General features: G+C 40.9%; 1 pseudogene; it reads left to right on the top strand.

The window, feature by feature from the left end:
- The first annotated feature begins 6,023 nt into the window (after window positions 1-6,023).
- LOC119527473 lies at window positions 6,024-8,258 on the top strand (annotated as a pseudogene).
- Window positions 8,259-16,780: the final 8,522 nt, after the last annotated feature.

Below are 16,780 nucleotides of genomic sequence, written 5' to 3' on the forward strand. Positions count from 1 at the left end.
TGACTAACATGAGAATTGGGAGCACATATGCCTTTAAAATTTTTCCATAATGATCTATAATTAAGAACAAGATCCATGCTGAGTACAGGTTTGCCTTGGAAGTCATATTATATTGATCCACTCATTAAACCTCTCTATTCGAAACAAAACCTCTCTATGGACATACACTGAGTGGCTACTCCGTGCCAAGATGAATAATATGGGTGAAAAAGAAAGTTTTCTTTTCCCCAATGTGTAAGAAGCAATCCCTGCTATGCCATGCAGATCAGATACCATGTTTCTTCATTGTTAAGATGTATATGTTTTCACACTTTAACATCCCTGAAATTGGAATTCATCTTACAACTGAAAACATGTTATAGTTTAATTAGCAACATTTTTTTTTCTTAATGATTCATAGAATAAATGGGGTGTCCTGAAATTGCTGGCATCTTAGATTCCCTGAAATATGGAAATAACTACCCCTTAGGATTGTTTGAGGCTTAAATGGGGGTAACAATGGAAAATCACCTGTGTGTGTTATTTGCATAACAAATTACCCCAAACCTTAACAACTTAAAACAACAAACGTTTATTTTCTCCAAGTTTCTGCGAGTCAGGATTCTGAAAGCAGCTGAGCTCAGGGCCTGGCTGAGGGTCTCTCACGAGGCTGCAGTCAAGTTGTTAACTTGGGTTCCTGTCATCTGAGGCCAGACTCGGGGTAGGGGGAATCCACTTCCAAGATCACTCCCGTCAGCAGGAGTCAGTTCCTTGCCACGTGGACCTCTCCATAGAGCTGTTCACAAGGGGACAGCTGGCTTTCCCTAGTCTCTGGTGAGAGAGAGAGAGAGAGACAGAGTGAGCAAGCACACCAAGATGGGCACCGCAATCTTTTATACCTAATTTGGAATACCATCACTTCTATCTTATTCTATTGGCCTCACAGACCAACCATTGTACAAGATGGGATGAACTACACAGGAAACAAGGATCATTGGGGTTTACCTTGAGGACTAGCTACCATACCACCCAACACATCGAGTAATGAAAAGAAAGAAATTAATTTCTTTACCCTGTACTACTGCTTTCCTTTTTACCTCATATGAAAGTTATTGGAAGAAATCAAGTCTACCCTGAAACTCATCTGCCTCAGACTATGCAGCAGAATAGCTGGAATGAAAGCTAGAAAGAAGGGGGAAGGATATTGAAGGGAATATTTTGAATTTGACTGTTGGTATGGCTGACCCTGGATGAAGAGATTTCCATCTGGCTTGTGTGCAAGATGGAGAATCGCATGATTTTGCTGATCTTACTTTTGAAATAAATGATCCAAACATTGGAAGCCAGGTACTCTCAAGAACTCAGCCACCTTAGTGCTTCTGACCTTTGTAAAGAAGCAACTTAGCAAATGGGAGGTTTAAATCTAGCAGGAGTTCACAGGATCTCAGACCTAGTTTCTTTTGTTTGGGAACAAAAGGACTGGCTGAACAAACCATCATATTCCAGTATAGTAGGGGGAAAAAGCAGATGAATTTTTAAATTCTGAGGCCATCTAATCCTGCTTTCCAAAGCATTATTTGAAACAAGAAGCCTGATTATTCTGAAGATGAATTTAGGGCAGCCCTGGACCTAAGTCAGTGATTCTCAAAGTGTGCTCCTGGTCCAATAGTATCAGCTCCACTTGGGAACTTGTTTAAAATGCAAATTCTCAGTCCTCACCCCAGACCTACTGAATCAGGAACTCTGGGGGTGAGTCCAACCAACAATCTGTGTTTAAATGAACCCTCCCGGGGGTTCTGATGCACACTGAAGTCTGAGAACCACCAGCCCACTGTAAAATTCACTCCTTTGGAGTAAAGCATATACAAAAACAAACAAACAAAAAGCAACCCTATATTATAGTATAAGGACACAACTACGATAAAAGTCAGGATAGTAGTTACTCTTAGGGAAGAGGGAAGGGGATATGGGTTGTGTAGGAAAGCCCAAATTGCCATGGCCCCAGAGTTGGGATATTTTGACTCTTTAGGCACAGGCCATTGCCCATCCCAGTGAGTCACTGGTGGGGACCAGAGCAAGTCACCATGATTGGCAGATCCACCAAGGTCACATGGAATGTTAGAAGGTAGTTCTACAAAGGAAAGAAGACAGGGATTCCAGGTGGCCAAAAATAATATGCGATTGCTGTAAGCAGATGTTGTGGGAACCCCACATGAGGTTGTTTTGTCCCTTGGGTGAAAGAGGGACATTGCAAGTTGAGAGCAGAGAGAGAGCAGAATGAGCACTGCAGTTTGAACTCAGTGGCCCCTTGTTGTAAGGCATATATGTGCAGTGGCAGAAGGCAGAAAACTGGAAGAGATGCTGCCTTCACCACCCACCTTGATTCATTACCACCTCCCATCGAGTCTCTAGGTAACTCCTTGGCCCTCCCAGCCTGGAACTGTCTCCAGAGAGGGAGATACTGTATTCAGTTGCAGAAGAGCACTGGATTAGGAGTCAGGGCCCTCAGTCCCAGCTTTTCCCCTGATTTGGTCAAGTTCTCTCTTCTCCGTAAACATGGTGTTAGACCAGACAATATTTAAGCAGAATGTGGTGCAGATATGGGCAGGGCTGGGAGAGGAGAGAAATGGAAGGATAAAATACCCCCCCTGGGGTAGGAGGGATTTATTTACTATCACAATAATATTGTATTATAGATCTATAACCTTATTGCAAAATAAAAATGATAGCATTAAAATATATTTGGTATTATTTTATCTTAGCCATACAAGAGAAGTTTAACTTCTCTTGCATCTTTTCACTTCTTTAGTGAGAGAAGTGCAAGGTATTTTTCCTTATAGTTCAGGTTGAAACATAGCTTTGTGAAAAATAATTTAAATAAATAAATAACTTTGTGGACTCAGGCAGTCTGGGGGGGAGGGCAGAGGGGGGTGAGTTTTCCCCTAATAGGGCACATATCATTCAAACTGCAGAAGAGAGGTGGGTAAAGGGTAAGCAGCCCATATTGTTTAGGGAAAGGCGATATATAGAGACCTTTTATATTTTGGGATGGAGAGGAGTTGGACATAGTGCTGCTACTCCACCCTTTGGTGATCACTGGAAAGGATGGGGGTGTGTCCACAAAGATCCCAGCTCCAAGTGCGTCTAAACTGAAAGGCTGGGTTGAAGGGGCTGTACGTTGGAGCATCTGGCAAAGCGGAATGCTGAGGGGGGACACTGCCCTGCTTGAAGGACCCCTGAAGTCTCTGCAGCTACTAGCACTGGAGGGATCCTCATAGCACTGAAAGTGTTTTAGGGTGGACCAGTTGGTCTTCAACAGTGACACCGTGTGGCCGAGAGAAACAAAGACGGCACTGGATCAGGACTATCCTTGCCTACCTCTCCTTGGGCGGGAACAATTCCGGAGGGAGACGCTGGCCTTCTTGTCTAAAGTGGGTGGAGCGTTGACAATTTTGTGCAGGATTGGTGCTTGAGTTGTTGGAGCAGTTCATAGTGGTTAGACACATTCTAAAATAAATGTAAATTTACTTTATTTACATTTCTGAAAATTTCTGACTAAACTTTGGCAGGACAGTTAAATGAGGGTGCCTCATAGCTGACTTTGGAGGTTCACTGGAGCCTGAATACAAGCATTCTTTCATTTCCTTTTTCACGGCAGGGTGTGCTAATTTGTTTTCTGTAAAGGAGGAAGAGGGAAATGCGTGAAGATCCAATTTTTGAATTGCAAATAGGACTATGTTGGGTTCATTACATCCTTCTTTAAGGTATCTTTCAGCTCAAGTGCCCTTAATAACTTTAACTTATTAAAAATCTCCTGGACTGTGGGCTTCTGGTTGATGAAATGTTTCATTTTATTTCCAGCTGAACACCACAGTGTTGGTTTCTCAAAGCATTTATACACACATAGGAATATGACTGTAAATTAGGCCATGGGGCTCCAAGTGTCATTCATTCTAACAATAAGCAGCGTGTGAACCCCACTAAGTGTCAGCCCCTGTTCTGGGCATTGCAGATTTAGCAGTGAAAAGAACACAGCCTCTCCCCTTAAGGAGTCTGCTGAGCTGGAGAGAATGACAGGTCATTAAAAGAGCAAAAGAGGAGGAAGATCTGACCACCACTGATTTGGGGAAGTATAAAGGCATAGACAAATGTCAACAATCAAACAGTGAACCAGCCCATGAAATCAATAACTCCCATGGGAGGCAGTGCAGCTCAGAAGTTAAGTGTGTTGGGGTTTGGAGTCAAGACTACTTGGATTTGAATCCCAGTCCCACTGCTTAGCATCTGTGTGATCCTGATCAGTCACCTAGCCCAAACGCCTCAGCTCTGGCACATCTGAACTGGAGACAGTAACTACCCTAAAGGAGGTTTAAATTAAATAAAACTGGCAGAGTTCAATGCTGAGCAGGATTGCTTTATAAATTGAGCTTTACTGTAATAATGGAATGATTCAGTGATTTGTAGACCAATCATAGCATCAATGCATTTTCATTCTGTTCAAATCAAGAGTTGATTCATTTAATGAAGTGCTGCACATTTAGACCAGAAGAGATTTAGCATATTTCTCTACTTTCATGGGTCTTGACCTCAGCTGCACATAGAATCACCTGCGGAGTGTTTAAAACACTGATGCCCCCAAAGAGTCTGTGGCATTTGGCCTGGAGGGTGGTCTAGGCTTCAGGATTTTTATTTGTGAATTAATGTGCAGCCAGGTTGGGGACCCATTGGTCTAACTGAATAGGGAGACCGAGCAGCTCCATCCATGGACCACAGGCAACCAAGGGCAGATTTGATGACGACGTTGAGCTACATCTGAATGCCGAGCTACATGTTGTCCTAGAAACAACCAGTGGGAGAGAGAGTCACCTCTACCAATGGTGCTAAAAGTTGAATGAGGCTCCCCTAATTCTAACACACTGAGGCCATTTGTGTGACTTAGTCGGCAGCTGTGGGATGCCTGGGGCAGCTTGAGCTGGAATTAGAAAGGTGGATTCCAGGGGCAGCTCCACCACAGCCCAGCCAAGAAGCTAGGGTCAAGCCACTCCACCTCTTTGATCCTGTGTTTATGGAGATGAGCCTGTCTTTCCTGCAGAGTTGCTGTTAGGTCAATAATTTTATGGTCAGAAAACACTTTGCAAACCATAAGATACTATATGAATGGAATGAAGTACCTAGTGGAGGTTAGACATTGTGTTTTTGTAAACTGTAAAAACTGCTGCTGTTTTGTAAATTACAGTCTCTGCTGTACAGAGCTAACTTTTTTGACCGTAGCACTTTTTGTGATGATTGAGTCATAAATCCTATCACAGTTTATATAATAAATCTGTATACAAGTTTTCATGAACAATACTGCAATGCCTTCCATTTAAACACTGGTCTAGGGTATGGGTCTGCCAGGTAAAATGACTCCTTTGTTGTGAAAAATCATTACTGTAATGATTCTTTGATACACAAATGGGAAGCACAAAGCCCATCCAATTTTCTTGACAAAGACAGAAAACTAAATGTTCTAATTAGTAATCTAAAACTCAGTCTCTCCATTTTTTTGGTTTGCTTTGTTTTTTGGTTTCAGTGGAATTACACTCTTCCTGATTATGGTGACTTTTATAGAGCCATTTCTTTTCTAAGTGTGTTTTCGACTGTTTAGCATGTGTGCATCATTGGGTGCTCTTTCGGAGAGGTGTTTGTTAGAGCACTCGGACACAAATCTGAAGCTTACAGGTGGGCTGAACTTTTCATCTCATACTGCAGAAAAGGTTATATGAAGAAGGCAACCATCTAACAAAAGGGTGAAAGTATAGTGAGACACAACCTACGGCAGACTCCATTCAGGGTCACATTACCCAGTTTGAATCCCAGCCCCTATTTTACTTACTTTGTGGAAGTAATTTAACCTCTCAGTGCCTCAGTTTCCTCTTCCATCAAATGGAGTAATAATAGTACCTACTTCATTGGGTTGTTATGAGTATTAAATGTTAACATTTGAGGCTTTATAGCGAAGACCTTCGGCTGCGGCCCAGCAGCCTGTGCTGCCGGGGGGGTGGTGGTACCTAAGACCCTCGGTGTCGCCGCAGGGAGAAGCCCGCCCACAAAATGGCTTGGTTCCGGACTTCGTCACAGCGTCTAGAGAAATGTGGGTCCTCGGAGCCTCTTTAATGCTGGAGCTCGGGCCGCAGGCAGCCCCGTGGCGGTGGAGGAACAGATTCTCTGGATGGAGTCTTCCTGGGAAGCTTTGCTAACTTGCGGCAGCTGGACAATGTTCCTCATTAATATATGTCTGTCAGCATAATCATCACATCATTTCAGCGTGCTCTTGAGCCTAGTGGGCCTCTAGGCAAGATGTCCCTGCCCATCGGGATGTACCACCGGGCATTCAGCTATGATGATGCCCTTGAGGACCCCACGCCCATGACTCCTCCTCCATCAGACATGGGCAGCATCCCTTGGAAGCCAGTGATTCCAGAGCGCAAGTATCAGCATCTCGCCAAGAACAGAACCAGGAGAGCATTCAGCGTTTTGAGCAACAGGCAGGGCTGAGAGATGCTGGCTACACACCCCACAAGGGCCTTACCACCGAGGACACCAAGTACCTTCGAATGGCAGAAGCACTCCATAAACTAAAGCTACAGAGTGGAGAGATAATAAAAGAAGAGAAGCAGCCTGCATCAGCCCAGTCTACTCCAAGCAGCACCCCCCACTCTTCCCCTAAGCAGAAACCCAGAGGCTGGTTCACTTCTGGTTCTTCCACAGCTTTACCTGGCCCAAACCCTAGCATCATGGATTCTGGAAGTGGGGACAAGGACAGAAACTCATTAGAAAAATGGAGCCTCTTTGGACCCAGATCCCTCCAGAAGTCTGATTCAGGAGGCTTTGCCACCCAGGCCTACAGAGGAGCTCAGAAGCCCTCTCCAATGGAACTGATCGAAGTCCAGGCCACCCGCATGGCTGAGGACCAAGCAGTCTTCAGACCGCCCAAGATGGATGTGCCAGTGATGGAAGGGAAGAAACCATTGGCACGGCCCCATAATCTCAAACACCGTGACTTGAATGTGCTCACACCCACTGGGTTCTAGAGTGCTTTGAATTCCCGAGACTCCGGATAGAGGGTGTCTTGTCTCTTCCACCACCCTACCCCCCTTGCACCTTGGCTCTGACATAGGAAAAGTATATTTTAAAAAAATCTTTTAAACTGAGGCTAGAGACGTAATTGGCTTTTGAGAAACATTAGTGCAAAGCTTGTCTTTATTGTGTGGAAGAAGCCATTTTGTACTGCTTTAGTTTGAAGTTAGACTAATCTCAGCACTGATGTATTGGGGCCCTCATTACCTATTTTTGTATCATTTACCCTGAACAAGAACTTTAATTATTGCTTACTAGGTAAATAAGGTCTATAATATTCCAAAACCCAGGCTTCTTCATTCCTTTTCCACTAGCAACTTGAGCACTGACAAATCATGGAGTAGTGGTGTTCACTGACTAGTTTAAACAACCCTGGCCCTCTTGATGCTGTGCCGTACTGTGCTCTGGCTTTGGTGGTGAGAGGGACCTAAGATCTGTTAAAAAGCCAGACTCGGCAGGGACCCCTCTTCCTGTTGTTGAAACTGGACTCTCCTGGCTTTTTGGGAGACCTAATGGACCACTGCGTATTGCAGCCAGTGTTCTTCCTCTTGGGCCAGTACTGTTGGAGGATTTTTCTTTGATGTGTCATACAGCAAACACTAGGTCTTACATATCCTTTCTTGCACTTTAAAGTGAGATTAATTTAACCCCAATTTGGTTGAAAACTTCCTAAAGGAAAAAATTCATGTACTAAATGGATGTTTAAGCTTTTTTAAAGTCAAGAAGATGGTAACCACAGTTAGATTATAGTCTTGAGGTTTGTTTGAAACTATTGTCATCCTATTTTGATTTCTTCATTCAGCCCAGGACCTGAAACCATTTTTTCTGGGGCATGGAGGAAATTAAAATTTTCTGTACAAAAGCATTTTCCCCCAAAATGAGCCTCATACATTTATATACATACATACCTTATTGAGGAGAGGAAAGAGGGAAACTGCCTTTTTATTTCTTCCCACTGTTAAATGTTTAGTCATTGTCTTGAGCCCTGTCTCAAATACCTGCTGTTTTATGTGTTGGATATTACTTTGTCTACATAAGGCACTGACCTTTCCATAGAGAGATCCTGGAGTCTAGGATGATCAGATAAATTAATTTATTTGTGTCTTCTGTTAAGCTTGTTTCTTTTACTGGTTTTGACAATAAAAGTCCTTACTACTTTCGCAAAAAAAAAAAAAAAAGAAAAGTTAACATTTGTAAAATATTGAAAACAGTAGCTGGAACATGGTAAGCACCATATGTGTTAAATAAACTATACTTTTAAACACAGTGTTGATATAATCCATAATTTACTTTAAGATGTGAACATACAGACAGTGAGTATTAGTCGGAGTTCTCCAGAAAACAGAACCAAGATTTATTGTAGGATTTGGCTCCTACGACCATCAGGATTGGCAACTCCAAATTCCGTAGGACAGGCTGCAAATCGGAAACTCCAACAAAGGTGAAGCTGAATTCCCTAGGAGAAGCTGGTTGGCTGAAGCAGAGACAGAAATTCTTCTCTCTAACTTCTGAAATCCTTAGTTCTGGCTTTAAGACCACCAACTGATTGGATGAGGAGACTCTCCTCATTGCTGAGGGCACTCACCTTTGTTTATTGTAGATGTAATCAACTGGCTATAGATGCAAAGCCACCTGTACTAGTTAGGGTTCTCTAGGGAAACAGAATCAATGAGAGATACTATGAATATAAGATTTATAAAAGTGAATCGCGCAACTGTGGGTATGCACGAGTCCAAATTCTGTAGGGCAGCCAGCAAACTGGCAACTCCAGTGAAGATGTTTGATGAACTCAGGATTGAACTGGAAACTTTGACAAATTCCTCAGGAAATGAACTGGGATCTTTGACAAACATGTTTGATGAACCTCTCAGGAAATGAACTGGCAACTTCAACGAACTCCTCAGGAAACACTTTACTGGGCAGCCGAAGAAGAAGTGAAGGTCCTCTATCTGTCTTGCTTAAAAGTCTTCAGCTGATTGATTGGATTAAATCCAGCCAACTGCATTCTCTCATTGTGGAAGGCACGCCCTTTGCTGAGTCATCAGTCACAGCTGCAGCCAATTGACTGATGATTTAATAAACCAGCCTGTTGGTTTATTAACCAGTCATAAACGTCCTCACAGCAATGGTTAGGCCAGTGCTTGCTTGACCAGACAGCTGTGTACCATCACCTGGCCAAGTTGACACATGAACCTAACCATCACACCACCTATGAAATACCCTCACAGGAACAATCAGGCCAGAGCTTGCTTGACCAAACTGGACACATTAACCTAGTCAAGCTGACACAGGAAATTAACCATCACACTTTGGGAGTACAAATTAACTTTAATTTATACTTGGTGGTGAAAATCAACAGTGAAATACCCAATTTGAGTTCAAACTCTAGGGGTAGTTAGAGCAGAGCTTCAAATACCACTGTCTAAATCTGCAATGGAAGGGTTATCGATTATATAGCATGAGAGATATTAGAAACAATATTTCACTGGCAAATGGTTTGATCTGTGGCTAAATAGAAAAATTGCTGGGGCACCCTTTCCTGGGATGCAGTGAGCTTAGCAGCCTCACTGGGGCCCTTGCCTTACCACTTAACTATGGATCCTTTTCCTGATCCTATAAGAAGGTAACTGACCCTTCTGGCAGATTATTATTGCATTTACCTTGGAAGTGAAACTTTCGTCAAGTTGATTGAATTTTCAGGGCCTAAACGGATAGAGACCGGAGACTTCTTGAGTTTAAGGTAACAGGTTGTTTTTCCTGCTTTGTGCCTATCAGCTCTAGATCCCGGAGCTGCTTTCCCTATAACAGACTACTTCACACAATACAAGGTGGAGGGGTGCGATGAGAAGCTCTCACCCTAGAGGCTGCTGATACTTACCAAAAGCACCTGAAAGCTCTTCAGCTAGCTTCAGTCTGTTCACAGTAGCCAGCAGTTATATTTCTAGGTATTTAACAAACACTTCACAGGCACTGTTTCAAACCACTTCATGAAATGAACTTGTTTAATCTTCAGAATAATTCCCTGATGTGTGTACAATTATTATTTCTTTTTTTACAGATGAGGAAACTGAAGCATAGTAAAGTAACTTAAAGTGTAGGATGAGAATTTGAACTCAGAAGCTTGGTCCCAGATCCTTGGCATTTAGGCTCTTTTGCCCCTCTAAGCTACAGAAATAAGAACCCAGATGCACAAGAATGTTTACTGCAGCAGTGTTTTAATAACAAGACATTGGAAAGAATAAATAAATAAATAAATAGATGTCCATGCTATTAAATGTCCTTCAGTGATTAAAATGAATGAAAGAAGTATGTCATGTTCTGAAATGGGGTGTGCAAATGTTTGATTTATTGTTGAGAGGAAGCAGAAAAAAATCAAATCATGACAACAAAGGAAGCAACTTATAGAATAGGATTCTCTATACAGAATCATTTGCTTAAACATAAAAATACATTCATTCATTCAACAAACATTTATTAAGAATCTACTATGGTGCCAAGCACAGTTAGAATCAGACACTGGATATATATTTGTGAATACAACTGATGGGAAGCCTTCCCTAACAGGGCTGTAGGATGAGACCTGAAGGACAGACGAGATGGCATCTGCCAAACCAAGGGGGTGCTGGGAGGGTGTAGCGAGAGCTCCCGGCAGCAAGGACAGGGACTGGAGAAAGGTGTTAGAGTGATTGTCTGCAGAGACAAGGGAATTAGGGAGGGCTGCATGGACGCTTGCTCTTTTTTAAGAACAAGTAATCTTTTAAAGCTTGTATCGTAAATCTTTTCAAGCTTATATATTGCTTTTGCATTTTAAAATATCTGTAAATCATTTATAGCTCTTGAGGCTATCGTTTTATTAACTTGGCACTGCTTTCAGTTAGTGTGATGGGGAGCAGAGACTCCTGTCACATCCAAATATGATGTAAAAGGAATTCTCAGGAGCCCTATTTCATCCTCTGATACTTGCAGAATAGGAAAATTTTGAGGATTATATCATAGGAGCATTTAACTTATACAATCCTACTACATGCATCTATCAGAGAGGTGGGTAATAAAAGTTTAAACTCTATTCTAGTTATATATTTAGTATGAGATACATGTGAATCTGCTTACCTCTGCAGACTCCTTGGCTACCATAAACTCCTCCTGGTGTGAACTTCTTGCCTCACTGAGTATGATTCCAGAGACAAAAATACACATTGTGTATTCAGTATGAACCAACCACTCCCTCCCTCATGATGCTCCCCAAGTCCTGCTGGAATAGATTTGCTGATAGAGCTCTGCCTGCCAACAGTTCTTTACGGATGAGTTAGAAAATGTTCAGGAGTAATTCTGACTGTGCACAAATCTTTCCTTATGCCCTGACTTCAAAGCCTAGTCCCTAAGTAAGGTTTGACTTCACTGCATGTTAGAACTTGCCAAGAAATGGGCTCCTGAATGCGTTTCCTCAGCTCTGAGGACTACATTCTCTCAGGCTCTTGCTGTCACCTTTTCAGTGAAACTGTTATTCTCATGAAAGTTTGCCAGTTGCCTCCAAATTACCACAAACAGGGGATGATTTTCTGTGCATTTTCCACTTGACCTCCCAGAAGCACTGGACCTTGCTGAACCTTGACATTTTCTCCTTAGTTTTTTCTCATCTCTTTAAGTTTTCTGTCTTTTTCTTGGTTTCCTCCTCCTCTGCATACTACTTAGTGTTTCCCAGGATCTCCATCCTTTGCCGACTCTTTCCTTACACTCTTTTCCTGGGCAGAACACGCCTCTCCATTGATTCAGCTGCTCTCCATTTTCAAATGACTCTAAGACACAATCATTTCTACAGTCTCCAAACTCATTTTCCACTTCTGGTAACAGACAATTGAGTGTGCTACAGAACTCCAAATCAAACTCACCAACTTCTCCCAGATTTGCTTCCCCCTATATTCCCTTCTCCACCTATTGGCAAACAGCCTTCTATCCATCCAAGGCATCAAGAAAAGAACCCTAGACATTTTCCTCTATTTCAGTCTTCACATGCAACTAGTCGCCAATTCCCATTGACCCTGCATTCTTTATTTTAATTATAGTTTGAGAGGGAGGAGTAATACATGCACATGATTTACATTATATAACATGAATAGAAAGATAGATTAATGAACAAACTAGACATTCAGAAATAGATGCATGTATATATGGACATTTTGTAAATGATAAAGATGGTTGCTAGTGAAAGTATTTTATTTTAAAATATTTTAGATGTTCAAAAATGTCATGAGGACAACTGAATTACCATTTCCCAAAAGATAAAATTAGATCCCTATCTCAACCATATACCAGAATAAATTCTAAGTGATCAGCAATCTAAATGTAAGAAAGTAAGACACACAAGTATTATAAGAAACATGGTGAACACTTTGTAATTGGGTTTGGGGAAAATCTTTCAAAACTATAAATCAAGATCCCAAAGCAATAACAGAAATGTGATAAAAAATGACTACATAAAAATAAAGGATTTATATGCATGGCATGAAACATCACAAGCAAAGTCAAAAGACAAATGACAAACCAGTGGAAAATATTTGCAACATATATTGCAACATATATAGGACTAATTTCTTTAATTTGTAAAAAAGAATAAAACCTAAAAAACTTGATAATAAAATGGGCAAAATCATAAGCAGACAGTTCACAGAAAAAGACAAATAATAGGTCCTCAAACAAGTAAAAAGATGTTCTACTCTACCCATAAAAGAAAATAAAATTAAAGCTACACAGATTCTCCATGATTTTTCTATAGACCTACAACTTCTCAATTAAAAAAGAAGAAAAAGAAAAAACCACAATAAGATACCACTTCATACCCACCAGAACGGCTATTATTAAAAAAAAACAAGCAAACAGAAAGTAGTACTTACTTGAAGAAGTAAGTAACTTGAAGTAAGTTACTTGAAGAAGATGCAGAGAAATTGGAAACTTTATATATTGTTGATGGGACTGAAAAATGATGTAGCCATTGTGAAAATCAGTTCAGTGGTTCCTCAGAGAGTTGAAAATAGAATTACCATATGAGTAACTCTTAGTATGTACCCGTGATGTTTGAAGCTGTTATGTGCCCCAGGAAGGATCCCGTTCTTAAACCTAATCCATCCCTGTGGGTGTAAACCTATTGTGGGTGAAACATTTTGATTAGGTAATTTCAGCTGAGGCCTGTCCCAGGTGGGTCTTAATCCATTTACTGGAGCCCTTTTTTTTTTTTTTTTTTTTTTTTAATCATCATTTTATTGAGATATATTCACATACCACGCAGTCATACAAAACAAATTGTACTTTCGATTGTTTACAGTACCATTACATAGTTGTACATTCATCACCTAAATCAATCCCTGACACCTTCATTAGCACACACACAAAAATAACAAGAATAATAATTAGAGTGAAAAAGAGCAATTGAAGTAAAAAAGAACACTGGGTACCTTTGTCTGTTTGTTTGCTTCCCCTACTTTTCTACACATCCATCCATAAACTAGACAAAGTGGAGTTTGGTCCTTATGGCATTCCCAATCCCACTGTCACCCCTCATAAGCTACATTTTTATACAACTGTCTTCGAGATTCATGGGTTCTGGGTTGTAGTTTAATAGTTTCAGGTATCCACCACCAGCTACCCCAATTCTTTAGAACCTAAAAAAGGTTGTCTAAAGTGTGTGTAAGAGTGCCCACCAGAGTGATCTCTCGGCTCGTTTTGGAATCTCTCTGCCACTGAAGCTTATTTCATTTCCTTTCACATCCCCCTTTTGGTCAAGAAGATGTTCTCCATCCCACGATGCCGGGTCTACATTCCTCCCCGGGAGTCATATTCCACGTTGCCAGGGAGATTCACTTCCCTGGGTGTCTGATCCCACGTAGGGGGGAGGGCAGTGATTTCACCTTTCAAGTTGGCTTAGCCAGAGAGAGAGGGCCACATCTGAGCAACAAAGAGGCATTCAGGAGGAGACTCTTAGGCACAAATACAGGGAGGCCTAGCCTCTCCTTTGCAGCAACCGTCTTCCCAAGGGTAAAACTTATGGTAGAGGGCTCAACCCATCAAACCACCAGTCCCCTATGTCTGTGGTCATGTTAGCAACCATGGAGGTGGGGTAGGCGAATACCCCTGCATTCTCCACAGGCTCCTCAAGGGGGCACTACATCTTTTTTTTTTTTTTTTTTTCCTTGTTTGTCTTTTTTTTTTTTTTTTAACTTTCCCTTCTTTTTTAAATCAACTGTATGAAAAAAAAGTTAAAAAGCAAACAAACATACAATAAAAGAACATTTCAAAGAGACCATAACAAGGGAGTAAGAAAAAGACAACTAACCTAAGATAACTGCTTAACTTCCAACATGTTCCTACTTTACCCCAAGAAAGTTACATAATATAGCAACATTTCAGTGAACTTGTTCCTACTACATCCATCAGAAATTAACAGACCATAGTCATTTCTGGGCATCCCCAGAACGTTAAATAGCTTATCTGTTCTTCTTGGATTATTGTTCCCCCTTCCTTAATTGCTCTCTACTGCTAGTTCCCCTACATTCTACATTATAAACCATTTGTTTTACATTTTTCAAAGTTCACATTAGTGGTAGCATATAATATTTCTCTTTTTGTGCCTGGCTTATTTCGCTCAGCATTATGTCTTCAAGGTTCATCCATGTTGTCATATGTTTCACCAGATCGTTCCTTCTTACTGCCGCGTAGTATTCCATCGTGTGTATATACCACATTTTATTTATCCACTCATCTGTTGAAGGACATTTGGGTTGTTTCCATCTCTTGGCAATTGTGAATAATGCTGCTATGAACATTGCCGTGCAGATATCTGTTCGTGTCACTGCTTTCCGATCTTCCGGGTATATACCGAGAAGTGCAATCGCTGGATCGAATGGTAGCTCTATATCTAGTTTTCTAAGGAACTGCCAGACTGACTTCCAGAGTGGCTGAACCATTATACAGTCCCACCAACAATGAATAAGAGTTCCAATTTCTCCACATCCCCTCCAGCATTTGTAGTTTCCTGTTTGTTTAATGGCAGCCATTCTAACCGGTGTTAGATGGTATCTCATTGTGGTCTTAATTTGCATCTCTCTAATAGCTAGTGAAGCTGAACATTTTTTCATGTGTTTCTTGGCCATTTGTATTTCCTCTTCAGAGAACTGTCTTTTCATATCTTTTGCCCATTTTATAATTGGGCTGTCTGTACTATTGTCATTGAGTTGTAGGATTTCTTTGTATATGCAAGATATCAGTCTTTTGTCAGATACATGGTTTCCAAAAATTTTTTCCCATTGAGTTGGCTGCCTCTTTACCTTTTTGAGAAATTCCTTTGAGGTGCAGAAACTTCTAAGCTTGAGGAGTTCCCATTTATCTATTTTCTCTTTTGTTGCTTGTGCTTTGGGTGTAAAGTCTAGGAAGTGGCCTCCTAATACAAGGTATTGAAGATGTTTTCCTACATTATCTTCTAGGAGTTTTATGGTACTTTCTTTTATATTGAGATCTTTGGTCCATTTTGAGTTAATTTTTGTGTAGGGGGTGAGGTAGGGGTCCTCTTTCATTCTTTTGGATATGGATATCCAACTCTCCCAGCCCCATTTGTTGAAAAGACCATTATGGCTCAGTTCGGTGACTTTGAGGGCCTTATCAAAGATCAGTCGGCCATAGATCTGAGGGTCTATCTCTGAATTCTCAATTCGATTCCATTGATCTATATGTCTATCTTTGTGCCAGTACCATGCTGTTTTGGCAACTGTGGCTTTATAATAAGCTTCAAAGTCAGGGAGTGTAAGTCCTCCCACTTCGTTTTTCTTTTTTAGAGTGTCTTTAGCAATTCGAGGCATCTTCCCTTTCCAAATAAATTTGATAACTAGCTTTTCCAAGTCTGCAAAGTAGGTTGTTGGAATTTTGATTGGGATTGCATTGAATCTGTAGATGAGTTTGGGTAGAATTGACATCTTAATGACATTTAGCCTTCCTATCCATGAACATGGAATATTTTTCCATCTTTTAAGATCCCCTTCTATTTCTTTTAGTAGAGTTATGTAGTTTTCTTTGTATAGGTCTTTTACATCTTTGGTTAAGTTGATTCCTAGGTACTTGATTTTTTTAGTTGCTATTGAAAATGGTATCTTTTTCTTGAGTGTCTCTTCAGTTTGTTCATTTCTAGCATATAGAAACATTACTGACTTACGTGCATTAATCTTGTATCCCGCTACTTTGCTAAATTTGTTTATTAGCTCTAGTAGGTGTATCGTTGATTTCTCAGGGTTTTCTAGATATAAGATCATATCATCTGCAAACAATGACAGTTTTACTTCTTCTTTTCCAATTTGGATGCCTTTTATTTCTTTGTCTTGCCGGATTGCCCTGGCTAGCACTTCCAGCACAATGTTGAATAACAGTGGTGACAGCGGGCATCCTTGTCTTGTTCCTGATCTTAGAGGGAAGGCTTTCAGTCTCTCACCATTGAGTACTATGCTGGCTGTGGGTTTTTCATATATGCTCTGTATCATGTTGAGGAAGTTTCCTTCAATTCCTACCTTTTGAAGTGTTTTTATCAAAAAGGGATGTTGGATTTTGTCAAATGCTTTTTCAGCATCTATTGAGATGATCAATTGATTTTTCCCTTTCGAGTTTTTAATGTGTTGTAATACATTGATTGTTTTTCTGATGTTGA

This window comes from Choloepus didactylus, chromosome 1 (genome assembly GCF_015220235.1).
Source record: "Choloepus didactylus isolate mChoDid1 chromosome 1, mChoDid1.pri, whole genome shotgun sequence".
Classification (NCBI taxonomy): Eukaryota; Metazoa; Chordata; class Mammalia; order Pilosa; family Megalonychidae; genus Choloepus; species Choloepus didactylus.